This window comes from Phascolarctos cinereus, unplaced genomic scaffold (genome assembly GCF_003287225.1).
Source record: "Phascolarctos cinereus isolate Bilbo 61053 unplaced genomic scaffold, phaCin_HiC Scaffold_5;HRSCAF=322, whole genome shotgun sequence".
NCBI classification, from domain to species: Eukaryota; Metazoa; Chordata; class Mammalia; order Diprotodontia; family Phascolarctidae; genus Phascolarctos; species Phascolarctos cinereus.
Window position 1 is genome coordinate 11,928,604 of NW_027555958.1, and position 15,839 is coordinate 11,944,442.

Below are 15,839 nucleotides of genomic sequence, written 5' to 3' on the forward strand. Positions count from 1 at the left end.
GTGACTGCCTGGGTGACTTTGGAGAACCCACTCCTCCTTTCTGGGGCTGTTTCCCCACCTGGACATAAGCAGGTGTAAGCGAAATGGTTCAGGCTTTGGTCCAATAGAGGCATTTTCCTACAACCTGCCTAGAAAATGGGAAGAACCAGTTAACCTGCTGAAATGATGGCACCACTCCAAGAAAACCACCAAAGGACCCAGGAAATGTGGATTGGCTGAAGAATCAGCCACATCCCTACACAGTCACCTCCAAAGAAGAAGGGTTGGGTGGGTCTGGAGAGAGAACTGAGGCAGCTCTTAGGGGTAGAGCAGAGGGAGGTGGGATTTCTCCTACCTCCCATCAGCAAAGAAACATATGTACAATAGATAGTCTGCAATTCATAGCCCACTGTGCCATCTTATGGCAGAAACACAGAGGAGCATCTGGGGGTGGATGGAGTGATCGCCTGGCACCTGGGGCTGGGATCCTGCTTCCTGGGAACAGGAAGCCTTGGACCCAAGACTCCAGGACACCCTAGGCTCCAGGGCCTGCCTGCCACCTTCCCCAAGCACTAGGTTCTCTGTCCTTTCAGAGACAGCTAGATTCATCTCTGCATCTGGGCTACCTTCCCCCCTGGCACTCCCTGTAAGATACCATTGCCAGTGGACAGGAGGGAGAGGGACCTCGTGTCCTGCTCTGCTGGACTGCCATAAGTGTCCCTAAGAGACGGCTGTCCTGTCTCTTTCTCCAGATCTATCAGGCTCTTTTCGTTGGGAGCTGATCATTGTTATTTTTGAAAGGCCACGAGGGCCCTGATCCTTCAACCAAGCAGTTCTCGGATCCTTGGAGCCCTCACGTGTCTACCCAATGACAAATGCCTAGTAATTCTACCAGGTTGAATGAGGAACTTCTCCACACTTTGGGGTTGGGTGGTGGGAAAACTCTTTATCTGGAGCAGAGATAAATCCACCTCCTTTATGCATTCACTTAAAAACAGCTTATCAAACACCTTCTTTATACAGGTTGTGGAGACAGAGCAGCAATTAGCCTGGGGTCCTTGTTCTTAGAAAGCTGCCAGTCCAGCAAAGTGAATGGCCCCCACGTGAAGGCCAAAATGTTGATAGGGTTTTGTGACCTCTTTGAGGTGGCCACCCCCCACACACACACACACTTGTGCACATCCCAAACCATCCAGGTCTCCTCATCCTTATCTGTGTCTTTCAATGCACCAGATGCCTCCCTCTGGGTCTTTTAATAGCCCAAGCATATGGCATGACCAGCACAACACATTCCCGTCACAATGACTTCTTGTAGACAATGAAACAGATTAGGATACTATGAAATAAATAGCTCACAATACAATTCAATAAACATTTATTGAAGGGAAAAGTGTACAGGGTTCTGGGGATACAAACTGAAAAAAAAATGAACTGTCTTTTGCCTTCAAGAAGCTTGCAGTCTAGTATAGGGGTGGGGAATCTGTGGCCTTCTAGGTCCTTGGGTGCAGCCTTTTGTCTGAGTCCAAGTTTTATAGAACAGATCCTTTTATAGTAAAAAGATGAAATTTGCAAATGTGGACAGAGTACCAGCCCCTTGAATCAGGAAGACCTGAGTTCAAATCCGACTGGGGTGGGGGGACGGACACAAACCCACAGTCCCAAAGGACTGGCAGACCCTCAAACAGAAGCCACCCAAAGGGCCAAGCCTGGAGCCAGAGCTGAGCTGGTCTGAGGAAGCCGGCTCTGCCATAGCCCATGAGCAAGCTTCCCAGCTGGGCCAAGGCTGACAGGGCCAGTCCAGAGCAGGAGAAGGAGACCTCCCTGAGTCCCCCTCCTCCTCCTGATTCTGCTCCCACCATGCTATCTAACTGGCCAGGCCAGACGCCACCTGTGCTGTTCTCCAACTCTCGGCTGCCATCATCATACCTGCAGCCCCAGCTTCCCTTGCTCCCTCTGCTGCCTCTGCCACACCCCCATCCCTCCTAGCATTTCCCCCAGTTCTATGTCAAGTCGAGCCTGCAGATCAAGAAGAATGCCAACCCAGAGAACTACTAGGTCACCAGCCAGGTCCTGAGGCTTGGCATCAACCAGAAAGTTTTGCAGATTTTCAACAAGAAGATGGGAGAGAAATTCGCTGGGATTGCCCCAAAGCCCAAGGGAGGTGGGTCTGCATTGGCGAACCTTTTAGTGCCTACACATTGTCAAGATCGTGGATGTCTGTGAGCCCCTGGATGCTGGAAGGAAGTGTCTCCTGATTCTCATGGAATGCATGGGTGGTGGAGAGCTGTTCAGCCACATCCAAGATCAGGCCTTCCCATAGAGAGAGGCTTCCGACATTAGGAAAGGCATTGGCAAAGCAATTCAGTACTTACGCTCAATCAACATGGCATGCAGGGATGTCAAGCCTCAGAATCTCTTGGACTTCTCCAAATGGCCTGATGCGATCCTGAAGCTCACCGACTTTGGCTTTGCCAAGAAAACTGCCAGCCATATTCCCTCTCTACCCCTTGCTACACGCCATACTGTGTGGCTCCAGAGGTCCTGCCTGGAGAAATATGATAAATGCAGACATGTGGTCTTTGGGTGTTGTCATGTATATCCCACCGTGTGGCTACCCTCCATTCTATTCCAGCCATGGCCTTGCCATTGCTCCTGGCACAAAGACACAAATCCTAATGGGCCATGTGATTTCCCAATCCATTGTGGTCAGCGGTATCAGAGGAAGTCATTAAAAATGCCTATCTGGAGTCTGCTAGAGGCAGAGCCAAGCCAAAGAATGACCATCGCTGCGTTTCTGAAACACCCTTGGATCATACAATCAATGCAACTCCCTCAGACTCCACTGCCCACAAGCAGAGTCCTGAAGGAAGCCAAGGAGAAGTGGGAGTATGTGAAGGAAGAGATGACCAGGGCCTTGGCCACCGTGAGGGCTGACTTGGAGCAAATCCAGAGGAAGAAGATTGAGGATGCCACCAACCCTCTGCTCCTAGAGGCAGAAGAAAGCCCGGGCTCAGGGGCAGCTAGGTGGCACAGTGGATAGAGCACTGGCCCTGAAGTCAGGAGGACCTGAGTTCAAATCCAGCCTCAGACCAAACACTTGACACTTACTAGCTGTGTGACCCTGGGCAAGTCACTTAACCCCAACTGCCTAAAAAAAACCCCAGGCTTTGGAGGAGGCTAGGGAGGGAAAGCAATAGCACCCTAAGTATATCTTTTAAAAGCAGAAACAAAGAACTGTCCTCCAGCTCCCACTTGTACGAACCCAGACTTGTCCACAGATGGATCCAGATCCTGGAACTGCCGCCTCCCCCAGTCGTCTTCGGGGAGGTTGGGAGGGTGAGGACAAGGGGGCATGGTGTTCTCAAGACCTTCCTCGTTGGGAGGCTTTTCTGGGCTGATTTGACCTCGAATTTTTATAAAACCTCTATTTTTTTTCTCCTTCTTCCCACCTCTTCCCTCTAAGTTACAGGATGATTGAAAAAAAAAAGGGTTGGCAAACTACCATCCGAAGGCCAAACCCAACCCACCGCCTGTCCTCATATGCCTACGAGCTAAGGACAGAAGCCTGCTGTAGAGCCAGTGTGATGCGCTCTGCAAACCCACGTGGAGGCTTGGTGAGCCAGCTTCTGGAAGCTTCTGTGTCGTGGAGAGACTTTTACCCCACCCCCACCCCACTTTGGAGATTGTGCTTCTTGCTATCTCCTGTCCATTTTCTGTGTGGTGACCAAAAGGTTTTCGATTGCCTGTAGTGCCAGAACTGAGTGTTCAGACCAAAGAAAGACTTGACTAGAGAAATCTCTTTCTCTCTCTCTTTCCCTCTTTCCTTCTCTCTCTTTATATTTCTCTCTTTTTCCCTCTCTCACTTTATATTTCTTTTTTTTGAAGTGTTTTATTTATTTTTAACATTCTTTTAAAATTTTGAGTTCCAAATTCTCCCCCTTCTTCCCATCCCCTCCTACACCCACTGAGAAGGCAAGCAATATGATATCAATTACACATCTGAAATCATTCAAAACATATTTCCATATTAGTCATATTTCAGAAAAATGCAATAAAAGTAAAGAAAGTGAGAAGATCACACTTCAGTCTGCATTCGGAGCTCATGCGCTCTCTCTGGAGGTGGGCATTCCTTTGCAATTGTCTTGGATGACTGTATTAATTGGAGTAGCCAGGTGCTTCACAGTCGATCATCATTACAATATTGTTGCTATTGTGTGCGATGATCTCCCAGGGCTTCTCACTTCACTTTGCATCAGTCCATACACATCGTGCCGTGTTTTTCTGAAACCACTCCATTCATCATTTCCCACAGCGCGAAAGTATTCTGTCGCAATTATATGCCACAACTTGTTCAGCCATTCCCAACTGCGGAGCCTCCCTTCAATTTCCAATTCTTTACACCACAAAAAGGGCTGCTGTAAACACATTGGTGCAGATAAGTCCTTTTCCTTTTTCTTTGATCTCTTTTGGATATAGACCTAGTAGTGGTATGCCTTTTATAGCCCTTTTGGCCTAGTTCCAAATTGCTCTCTAGAATAGTTGGACCAGTTCACTATTCCACCAGCAGTTCATTCCTCATTTTTCCTCATCTCCTCCAGCATTTGTCATTTCTGATAGGTATGAGATGGTACCTCAGAGTTGTTTTAATTTGCCTTTCTCTAATCATTGGTGATGTAGAGCATTTTTTTACACGACTATAGATTCTTCTTCTGAAAACTGCCTGTCCATATCCCTTCACCATTTATCAGTTGAAGAATGGCTCTTGTTTTTATAAATGTGACTCAGTATATGTTTGAGAAATGGGACTTTGGTCAGAAAAACTTGCTATAAAAATTCTTGATATTATTTCATTGTCTGGGGTGCCTTTTAGCAAAATGTAGTTTCCTTGGTTATCTCCTTTGGTTAGATCTATTTCTGCTTTTGCTTTGTCTGAGATCAGGCTTGCCACTCCTGCCGTTTTTACTTCAGCTGAGGCGTAACTGAATCTGCCCCAGACTGTTATTTTAACTCTGTGTGTCCTGTTTCTCTTGTGTGTCTCTTGTAAACAATGCATTGTTGGATTCTGGTTTCTAAGCCATTCTGCTATCTGCTGCTGTTTTATGGGTCAGCTTATCCCATTCATGTTCAGTTATGATTACTATGTATATCCCATTGTCCCATTTTCTCTGTTTCTCTCTCTCTCTGTCTCTCCCTCCCTCCTTCTCCCTCTCTCTCTCTCTCTCTCCCTCCCTCCTTCTCCCTCTCTCTCTCTCTCTCTCCCTCCCTCCTTCTCCCTCTCTCTCTCCCTCTCCTCCTTCCCCTCTCTCTCTCATCTTTCTCTTTCCCGATGGTTAGTGAGGCAAGTACCATGGGAAGCCTCCAGGTGGCAGAAGAGGTAGCAGCAGCAGCAGCAGCAGCAGCATCAATGATCTGATAACCTGACTGCGGGCTGCCTTTGCTCCCCAGCCTGCTGCCATGTGGCCATGAACACATGGCAGCCGCGGCAGTGAGCTTTGGAGGGTCAGAGGAGGCATCCAGAAACTGGAGGTGGTAACTATCTGCCGTCACCAATAGCAGCTAAAGGCAGTAAAGACAGCTGTGAATAGAACGAATGGAATGGAAATGCTCAGACTACAAAGTCCAGCACAAAGCAGGGAGGCAGGATTCGAATTAGGGTCTTCTGGAACTGAAAGATGTTCCCTCATGCCACGCTGACTTCACAGTAGGAAACATTACCCTGCCAGTGATACTGGACCACTGCATATGCTTAGTTTACTGGCTTGTCGTGTTCTGTCAATCTCCACCCAATGCACAGGATGGTAAACGGACAGTTGTATCATTTACAAAGAAGTCACTTATTCATGGTCGTTTCTACCAAAATCTGGATGGCAGGCTCTCTATCAGGATAACGCTGCCCTCAGGAAATTGCAGTCAATTCAGGAAGAATAAAAGAACTTTTATTCTTCAGGAAAGAGCAAAGCTTCTCTGATGACCCCAAGTTTCCCCGAAAGGTAGCATGGTGCTGATGACGTCAGGAAGATCTAGAGGCTAATCCTTGTCCTGACGATCACTAGCTGGAGGACCCCAAGCAACTCTTTCCTTCCGTGCTGTCTCTCCTGATAAACTCGTCACCTCCCATGGCTCATTATGACTTCTCTGAGGATGATTCTTGGATCTTTATATTTAAGCCCACCTCCCCCCAAGCTTCAGTCTTGGATCTCTAAAGGCTGACTGGGCATTTCAAACAGGAAGTCCCGAAGACATTTTTAGCTCAAGGTACCTGAAACTGAACCTCCTCCTCTCAGTTCTCTTCTTTTCCAAATTTCCCTCTCTCTGCCAAAGGCACCATCCTCTCTCCAGTGTCTCATGGTCTTCGTCTCTGCTCGATCCTCAGTTCCAACACATCAAATCACCAAATCCTGCCACCTCCACATCTCTTCCATTGAATTCCTTCCCTCCTCACCAAATGATCCCCTTGGTTCAGGCACTCATCACCTCTCAGCAAGACTATTGCAAAAGCCTTTTAACTGGGCTCGACTCACTCCAGTCCGTCCTATAATACGCAGCTGTGCAAATCTGGCCATGGGACTCTCCTACTCCATCGACCGCAGTGGATCTCTGCTCTCTCTAGGATGTTACTGTACCTCCTCTTCCTCCATGATGGGGCCAAAGTGTCCTTCTCTCTCTTTCTCCATCACAAAATTTTATCTCCTCTCTCCATGCCTTTGCTGCTGGCCCTGCTCCCTGCCTGGAATGCACTCTCTCCTCAACTCCACTTGGTTTCTGTTTGTATTTCTTTAGTACACATTTAGGTTACGTGTGTATCTACATGCTTGTCTCCCCTTTTGAATGTCAGCTGCTCTTGAGTAGGGATCGTTTTACTCTGCACTTACATCTCCCGCTGGGAGCACAGAGCCGGGCAGGCATGCAGTAGGTGCTTAATCAAATACCTGTTAGCTGATTGATTATTTCTGTAGGAAAATTGGCTTTAGCTTTTGCTTCCCCTCACAATCCTTCCCCTAGCACTGCCTCCCCCCCCCCAGTTCTATGGCCACATGTGGAAGGGCATGAAGTCTTCCTGGCAAGGTTTCAGGAGCTGAGCTCACCCCCCTTTCATTTGTGGCCCCGGGGGCTCCTCTTGGACTCCTGCCAGCCTGAGGCCAGTGATTTATACAAAGTGCTAATGGAGTCTCTGTTTCCCCATCTGGAGTCTCTTCAGAGGCCGGTCAGAGGAGAACCTGGTAGAGACACACAAAAACCAAAGATGCGGACGGGAGCGAGTGCTCAGGGTCTGAGTGCTCTTGTGCTGGCTTCGAAGGGCACACCCCATGCCTCCCCACTTCTCCTCTGTCTGGGCTGTGCAGAGGGTGCCTTCGCTTCTTCAGGAGGTGGCTGGTAGTTCATCTCAATGATGTTCCTATGTACCCCAAGATCTGGCTGGATCCAGCACCCAGGCCCCAGCGATGGGGCAAAGGGAGGAGTGCCAAGTTGACAGTGAGGAGGTGGAGGCTCTCTGGGGCTTGCGAGAAGGGGGCAGAGATTCTACTGATAGACTGACGCTCCTCAGTCCAGAGCTGGAAAGAACCTGAGAGGCCACTGAGTCCAACCACTTCATTTTACAGATGAGGAAAATGAGGCACAGAAACGTTAAGTGATTGACCCAAGGTCACACAACTAGTAAGTGGCTGAGGTGGAATTTGAATCCAGGACTTCCTGACTTTAAGTCTAGCATGTATGTGAAAGCCATACTTCCACGGGGAACTCCCATGTCCTTGAAAGGCCTGTAGAGATCCCTCTGAGGTCCCTTCTTGATGCCATTATCAAGCACTCCAGAACTGGTCCTAAGCAGCCAGGGCACCCTCAGACTGGAGGTAAAGCTCCCCAGATACCCACAGACAGACCAGAGCTCCACTGTTGGAATGAGTTGGGTGCTCGCCCCAGGGAGAAGCTGGATCTCACTTATGTCCGTGCTGCTGGCTTGACCTGGACATCTCCTGAGTGAAGCTCAGCGGACAGCGCCCGGGTCAGCCACAGCAGTCTGGATGTGGGTGACAGGGGCCTGTTCCAGACTTTACATGCATCTGGTCACCATGAATCCTGGAGCCATCACTGGTTTATTCAAGTCAAGGACTCTGAAGGCCCACGCTGCCACCCCAGCAAACTCCTTCTCAACCCTGGGGAGTGGAAACGTTAGCTTTGAAGTCAGATGCCTTCATGCCAAAGGGACTAAGCCATCGTCAGTGTGGCATACGCCAAGACCAAGCTTTTTGTACTGGGACCCAGAGCCGCCAACATGCCTAAGACCCCCTGAAGGAAATGCTTGGATTCTGTAGTAGATTTTGTCTCGATGTCAAGAAAAACCTCCAACTGATCAGCACTGTCCAAAAATGGAGTGGGCCCCCTGCCAGGCCAGTGTGGTCCCTTATATTTCAAGGAAAAGCAATTTGACCATTTGGTGGGTAGACGGGAAGCCTGGGAGCCCAGGGCATACTAGTGTGCCCAAACCACTGGTCCTGCTTCTGTCCCCGCTGCAGCAGCTCTGATCCAGGAAAGCAGCCCACAGTGGCAATGGCTCTGCTTCTGCCTGAGCTACGTCCCTACAGCTCCTGAAGACCCCGGAAGGGCCTCGGCATCAGAAACAGATGCGGTTGTTTATCAGTGAAGCTAACGCTAAAATACATTCGTTATCATCAGCTTGTCCCCCAAGGACCACGGGCCTTTCTGTCTGACTTGCTGCTGAAAGCTCCCCTGAGTGTGACCTGCCCCACTAGAATGTAAGCTCCCTGAGGTCAGGGGCTCTCACCCTTTTCTTTTTGTATCGTTAGAACTTAGAGCAGGGTTTTGCATTTAGCAAGAGCTTTCTCCTTTGTTTATCCATCCATTCATTCATGGCCCAGTGGATTCCTGTCCAACATGGTCTATGCCAGAAGGCCTCTGAGGTCCCATCCAAGGGTGAGATTTCTGTGATTCTTTATGTTAAAAGATAAATTTGAAACAGAATTAAAGATTCCAACTCAAGCCCCTCTGCTTCACTTCCACTCGGCATCCCCGGTTCACATCACATTCAGGATGGTGCATTTCTGTAAGTGGCATCTCCCTTATTAGACGCTCCCTGGGAGCAAAGGTTGTTTTACGTTTGCCCTTGTGTCTTCACTGCTCAGCAAGGTGCCAGGCACACAGTAGGTGCCTGCTGATTGATTCAGATAAAGATTCACCTTTGTGCTGCTTATCAGCCCCAACCAGATGGCCAGACCCTGGACTGATATCTCTGCTGCTACAGCTTCTGCCACCAAGACACCCAGGCTGTTCCACTGTCCATCCTCCCTGAGGATGGGCAAAGCTCCTGAGCGTAGGAAATGATGGTCTGGTTGGCTCTCTGCATCCTGGGCAGCCTTTGTCACTGTTCAGAAACCATCTTGGCTGAGGTCCAGGGGCCCACTGCCCACATCTCCTCCATCATCTTTTCTGGTCTGCCTCCCCTTTTAGCCCCTCCCACTCCTAAGGGAGGGGAAGGAGAAGACGGTGCATCCCTTTGAGGAGCACAGATGTTTGCAGAGATGACAGATAGTGTGAGGGAGCTGGGCTGTGCCCCTGGAGAAGGCTGCCAGGAGCCACTGCTGGGACTTGGAGCCTCAGGGGAGAAGCCAGGTGAAGAAGAAGCCTGGAGGCCAGGGGACCAGATGCAGCTGGTGCCTCCTGCCCCTAGGCTGGAGGAGCAAGCCTTTCTCTGACTTGTGGCCTCTCCAGTCCTTTTTCCTTGTAGGAGTGGGGTTTGCTTTTTCTCTTGCCATTTGTCATAAAAGAAACAGGCTTTTCAAAAATCTCATTCATTGTTCGAAGGTAGGGGGAGGTTAGGTGCTGCTGAGAGGGAGGCTATAGTTACAGACAGAGAGACAGATGGGGGGATCTCAGGGGGATGGGAAGAGAGGGGAGAAGGAAAGAAAAGAGAGAGAAGAAGGGAGGGAGGGAGAGAGAGAGAAAGAGAGAGAGAGAGAGAGAGAGAGAGAGAGAGAGAGAGAGAGAGAGAGAGAGAGAGAGAGAGAGAGAGAGAGAGATGGTGGAAAAAGGGGAAAGGAGAGAGAAGAGAAGGAAGAAAAAAGAGGAGAGAAAGGGAGGAAAGGAGAAAAGGGAAGGAGGGGAGGGAAAAGGAAGGAAAGAGAGAAGAGAGGAAAAAAGGTGAGGGGGAGAGGGAGAGAAGAGGGGCAAAGAGGGGAGGCAGAAATGGAGGAGAAAGAGGGGGAGAGGTGGGGAGGAGAGGTGAGGAGGAGGGGGCAAATGGGGGAAGGAAGGGGAAAGGGAGATAGGGAAGGAGGGGGATAGAGATTCTTTTTCAGTTACTAAGACATTTCTCAGCTACGAACTCAAGATAAACAGAAAAGATTTTGTTGATTCATATTTTTATAGCTTCCCCAAACAGAGGACAAATAAGCCCACACCCTTCTGGATGTGCAATGAGTCCAGAAGCTTGATGGAGGCAGGTGGGTGCTTGGGCCAGTTCCCCTCTTCCCCACTGTAATAGGAAACCCATCCCCCGAGAGTGAAGATGGAGGACATTGACCAAAAGTAGTGGTTGTAAGGGAAGGAACTGGGAGCAGAGGGCCCTGTCCGCATGAGGCTTGGGGCTGGCCAACACTACTTATGACTTTCTGGACTTCCAACCTGGCCTCAGTTGCTCACTCAGCCTGGAATACCCCCCATCCCTGCAGCCTTCCCACCCTGGCATGTCTCTTTGCCAGGCCAGCCTCCTTCTCCCATTGGTGAATCGCTCTTTCCACCTCCACTGGTGGAGGGGCCCAGGCCAGCCAACCTTCCTTCTCCTTCTGACTCTGTTCCCTGACTCCAAAACCCCACCTACTCACCCTTCTGCTAGGTGCTTTTCAGCTCCCTTTTATATATCTTCTGGGTTAGAAGGGAAGCTCCCTGAGGCCAGGCACTGTTCTCTTTTTTGTTTGCATTTGTAAGCACTTAATAAATACTTGTCTCCTTCCTCCCTGAGAAAGAGTGGCTAGTTTTCCTCAGCCCAACGCCCTTGTCCCCCACACTGCTAGAAGTGCTCCATCATCCCAAAGCTGGAGCTCTCGTGGCCTCTCCTCCATCCCTACATTCTCCAGCTCCCTAGCCCTTGTTCAGATTATCCCCAGCTCATCTCCAAGACCCGGCGGCCTGGCAGGAGCTCAGTCTAGAGGAGAGGACCCAGGAACCAGCCACAGTGGGTGCCCCTCAGAGTAGGGAGAAGCCTTCCACCAGCGCCACCCCAGCCTCCCTCTCCAGGCCTGACCCCAGAGACATCCTCAGGGAGAGATGGGGCTGAGTTTGGGGGAGCAGAGGCAGACCCTGCCTGGACCAAACACCCCTAACCAATGCTGGGTGCAGCAAGGAAATGGGAGAAGCTGAAATCAGAAGGCTGAATAATTTGGGGGTGTTGGGTCCAGTCAGACAAACATAACTAACTTCTAACTAACCTTCCTTAGACCTACATGCTTATTTTCATAACTCCTCATAGGGCCCTAGGATCCCAGATCAGGGGAGAGCTGGAAGGGAATTCAGATGCCAAGTTGTCAATCAGGTCAGCGAGCATTTATTAAGCACAGTGCCAAGTGCCAGCCCCTCTGTTAGGGGCTGGGGATAAAATCCAAAGAACGCCTCCAGACTCAGCATTTCACCAGTGAGGAAACTGAGGCCCACTTACACGCCGTGAGTTTTCAAGGTTTTTTGGTTATGCTTTTTCAAGGTTACAAGAGGTAGTCAGCTTCAGCGGTGGGGCCTTTCCTCAACCCCTGAATTTCAGCCCTCCACAGATACCTGGCTACCATCCAAGGGTCTGCTCTCCAATTTACATAGGATGGTCCTTCTGGGGTCAGGATATGCCTGACAGGAACAACGATGACATTTATGATGACTTTATTTTGAAAAAACAAAGTAAGAGAAAGAAACCTCAGCATAGCAAGAAACACCAATGGAAAAGAGGCAGGAAGGGAAACAGCAAATCCATTGCCTTTATTTTATTAAGGTTTCAAATTATAGCTTTTCCTCCTCTCCTTTTAAAAAACCAAGCAAATAGTTTGATTGGAAGATTCCCTTCTTTGTCATGTGTATTTGAATGTTTTGGGGTTTTAAGCATGTAGTTTTTAAAAATTACTTTTTAAAGCTGACAGAGAGGCCAGTGGAGTCTGGAGAGTAGCTGGGACAGAGGGAAGTTACTGGGGGGGGGGGCGCGGGACCGGCGGGGCTGTCAGGCAAGATCTCTGTAATCAAAGTCTGTGCGAGGTTCTAGCTGCAGCTGATTGCATGGAGATGATCACCAGCATGCATGCACGTGCCCATGTCCTGGGTGCACACACATGAGCATGCACATGGACACATGTTCACAGGCACACATCTGCATGCATGCATGTTCACAAATACAGGCACAGGTGCCTAAATATACTGTATGAACATGCGTGCACAGGTGTATGTCTGTGAACACACCATGGTTGCCTAGATGCATACATAAGCTACATGTGCATATATACATACATATACATATATACACATGCATGCACAACATACACATAACCACATGCACATATTCATGTACAAGTGCCTCGATACACACACCCAAACATTCACACACAGAGACATGCATGCGTACGCACACACACTCCTGTTTGTGAACATGTGTGTGTGCCTGGATGCATTCACATGCATGTATGAACACACACAAGCCCACAGATTCTGCTGGGTTGAGAATGTTCTAGAAAAATGTGAGTCATCCTAAAGAGAATCCAAAAAGATGCTTGGAGTCAAGATGGAGAGATTAAAGGAAAAATTCTGAGCTGGGCAGTCTGGCTCCCTCCCTGAGGCAAGATGTGCAGACACAGCCCTGCTTTTTCAGCCACGGTCATCCAGAGATGCAAGGAAAGAGCCTGGAGCTTGGAGGGCATCCAGCCAGAGCGGAGCACAGGCGCTGACTGATCTGGGTGCAGCTGAGTTCTTTTCCGAGGCTCCCTCTTGGCATCCGAGGCAAGAAATCTGAATTCTGGCCTGCGGAGCCCCAGAGCTGATGGTGGAAGGAAGGGGCCAGTGGCCACCCTCTTTCCCACAAAGGGATTGATTTTTGAGTTCTAATGGGTCAGAGTCCTTGGTCCCCTTCCACCCCCATCTGACCTCCAGCTCAATAATCAGATCTCCTGGTCTGAAGAACATGATGGCAAAATCTGCAATGGGGAGGAAGCTCTGCCCTCCCCCCTTCTCCAGACCCTCTGTGATTTGGGAGCCAAAGTGGTCCATTCCCACAGGAATGGCCCCATAAGACCATCCATGATAGTCTTTCTTAGGATCAAAGAACAGGAGTTTTATTGACAAAAGAACAGATAAGAGAAACCGAGTCACACGCTAGGGCTGTGATCCAGCCCATACCGCTGCAGTTAAATGTGGATAGCAGTCAAGAAGCAAATGATTTGGGATCCATGTCAAGAGAGACCTGGAGATGAGGGATCGTTTTGCCTGGCTCTGCCTGGGTTTCAGTCTACCTGGAAGGAGCATTGGGCCCCCGGTGAGGAAGGACCAAGCTAAGCTGAAGAGTATGTGGAGGTGTCCAGGAGGGCGAAAGGCCAGTCGAGGTCATCCTGGCTGAGAAGCGATGGGAGAAAATGGGGATCACTAGCCTGGCAAAGAGGATACTTGGGGAGGGAGAGAGATCAGGGGTGTCACCTTGGAGCCCTGGGAGAGGAATGAGCCTCATTCTCTTTGGCCCCCAAATAGAAAACCAGGAGGAAAGAGTGGAAATTGTGAAGGGGAAAATGTCGTTTTGGGTCAGGGAAGATGTGAAGGGTGTCCCCAAGTGAGCCGAGTTGCCCTTCCTTGGAGGTGTCCCCCCAGAAGCTGGACAACACTTGTCACTACGTGTTAGTGGACCTGAGGTGGACTGGGTAGTACCAAGGGTCTCGCCCTGTGATTCAGCCACTCAGAGAGAATTAGCTTTCCAGACTGCTCCACCCTGCCTGTCTCTGTCCCAAGTCGTGATGTATGCATGTGTGGACATGTGTACACATATGTAGAGGTACTTAACTTACAAGTGTGTGTGTGTGAGCACGTGTGTGTATGTGTGTTCTGGGGCTGCCAGGCTGCTAAGCTGAATCTACTTAGGTGCCAGGAACCATGCCAAATGTCCCCATTACTACTCTTGAGGACGCCCTGGGCCTCGGCTTCCTTACCTATGACGTGCCTGGGCTGGACTGGCCCTGCCCTGGGGTCCCCTCCAGGGCTGCTCTGTGGTGCCATGAGCCCAGCCTAGAGCCAGGCATGTCACTGGACTCCCCGCGGTGCCACGTTCTCCAAATCAGCCTGTTTAGGGACAAACCTGCTGAGCTGATGTCCTGGCTGGCATCTCAGGAATGCTTAGATCCTCACCTCCGTCCTTCAAGGAGGGCGTGGCTAGGGTTAATGGTGAGGAAAAAGAGTTCAGAGAGAGGTCACACAGCTCCTGGCAGAGGCAGGATCTGAACCCAGGTCCTTCCCAATTCCAAGTCCACTATCTCCTAATGGCTAGATCCGACGGCTTTTCCCCATCTTCATCCTTGAGTTCTCTGAACTATTTGGTAATGCTGATCACTCTCACACCCTCAGCACTCTCCTCCCTAGGTTTTGCAATTCTTCCCTCTCTCTGACCACTCCCGAGTCTCTTTTGCTGACCACCAACAATGACCTCTCCTCAGTCTCCACATTCTGCTCCCTAACTATGCATGTACCCCAAAACTCAGGCCTAGGTCTCTGCCTCTCTATCTCTATCTCTGTTTCTCTGTCTCTCTGTGTGTCTCTGTCTCTCTGTCTCTGTCTTTCTGTTTCTCTGTCTCTGTCTGTCTCTCTCTGTCTCTGTCTCTCTCTCTGTTTCTTTGTCTCTGTCTCTCTGTGTGTCTGTGTCTCTGTCTCCTCTCTCTCTGTCCTTGTCAGCTTCCATAGGTTTCACCATCATCTCTATATGGATGATTCCCAGTCTATGTACCTACCGCTTGTCTCTCTCTTGAGATATTCAATGTCACCGGCAGTGTACTAGACATTTCAAACCGGGTGCCTCACAGTCATGGGGGGGAGGCTGCCCTAAAATCGCACCTCCAGTTTGCTGCCCCTAGGGAGCTGGGGAGCTAGCTGGGCACCACCGCCTCCTCTTTCTTCTCCTCCTCTTCCTCCTTCTTGGCTGAAAGGGGTTTCTCACTGCTCTCCCACTACCTTCCTGACCGGAGCCCAGGCCTCGGCAGCTCACGTGGAATTTTCCAGTCACAGTGAAAGGGGGTGGTTCCCCCACAGATGGGAGAGGGCTGCTCCACCCTGAGCCAGGACTGCAACATTCGCTCTGTCCTGGCTCCTAGCACTGGAGATAGGGTCCAGTCAGCTAGGAACTCTCTTGGCCACGGGCAGGGCTGCGCAAGGCACTCCTGGGCTATAGATCTAGGGTCGACAGTTCCTCCCTCCCTCCCACAGCATCCCCAGCTGACCCCAGAGAGGTTGAGATTGACTGGGTACAAGTGACCCCCGTGATCATCGACAGGAAGAGCTTGCCATGGCAGCCTTCCCAGTGGGCAGCTCAGGCTCAGTTACCCTGCATCATTAAGCCTGGGCCTCATTATTAGTGGTCAGGCTGATTGGATTTATAGCATCAACTGACCTCAGAGCCCTTTTGCTGGGTACCCAGCACGGCCCTCTGCTGGAGTCTTTAACAAATTAAAAGGAACATTGGTTGCGCTCCAGGTGAGCCTCTGCTGTGGGATGGTGGCCAAGCAGAAGTAGAGGGCCAGCTAGACCCCAAAGAGGAGAAGAGAGATGGGAAACTGAGAGAGAATGGGTACACTCTTAGCCCGACATTCAAAGGCCCCATAAGAAGGCTCCAACTAACGTGTTGAGAT

At 50.2% G+C, this 15,839-nt stretch overlaps 1 pseudogene; it reads left to right on the plus strand.

Annotated features, from left to right (window-relative positions):
- Positions 1–15,839, plus strand: part of LOC110198058 (MAP kinase-activated protein kinase 2-like) — a 35,969-nt pseudogene that overhangs the window by 525 nt on the left and 19,605 nt on the right.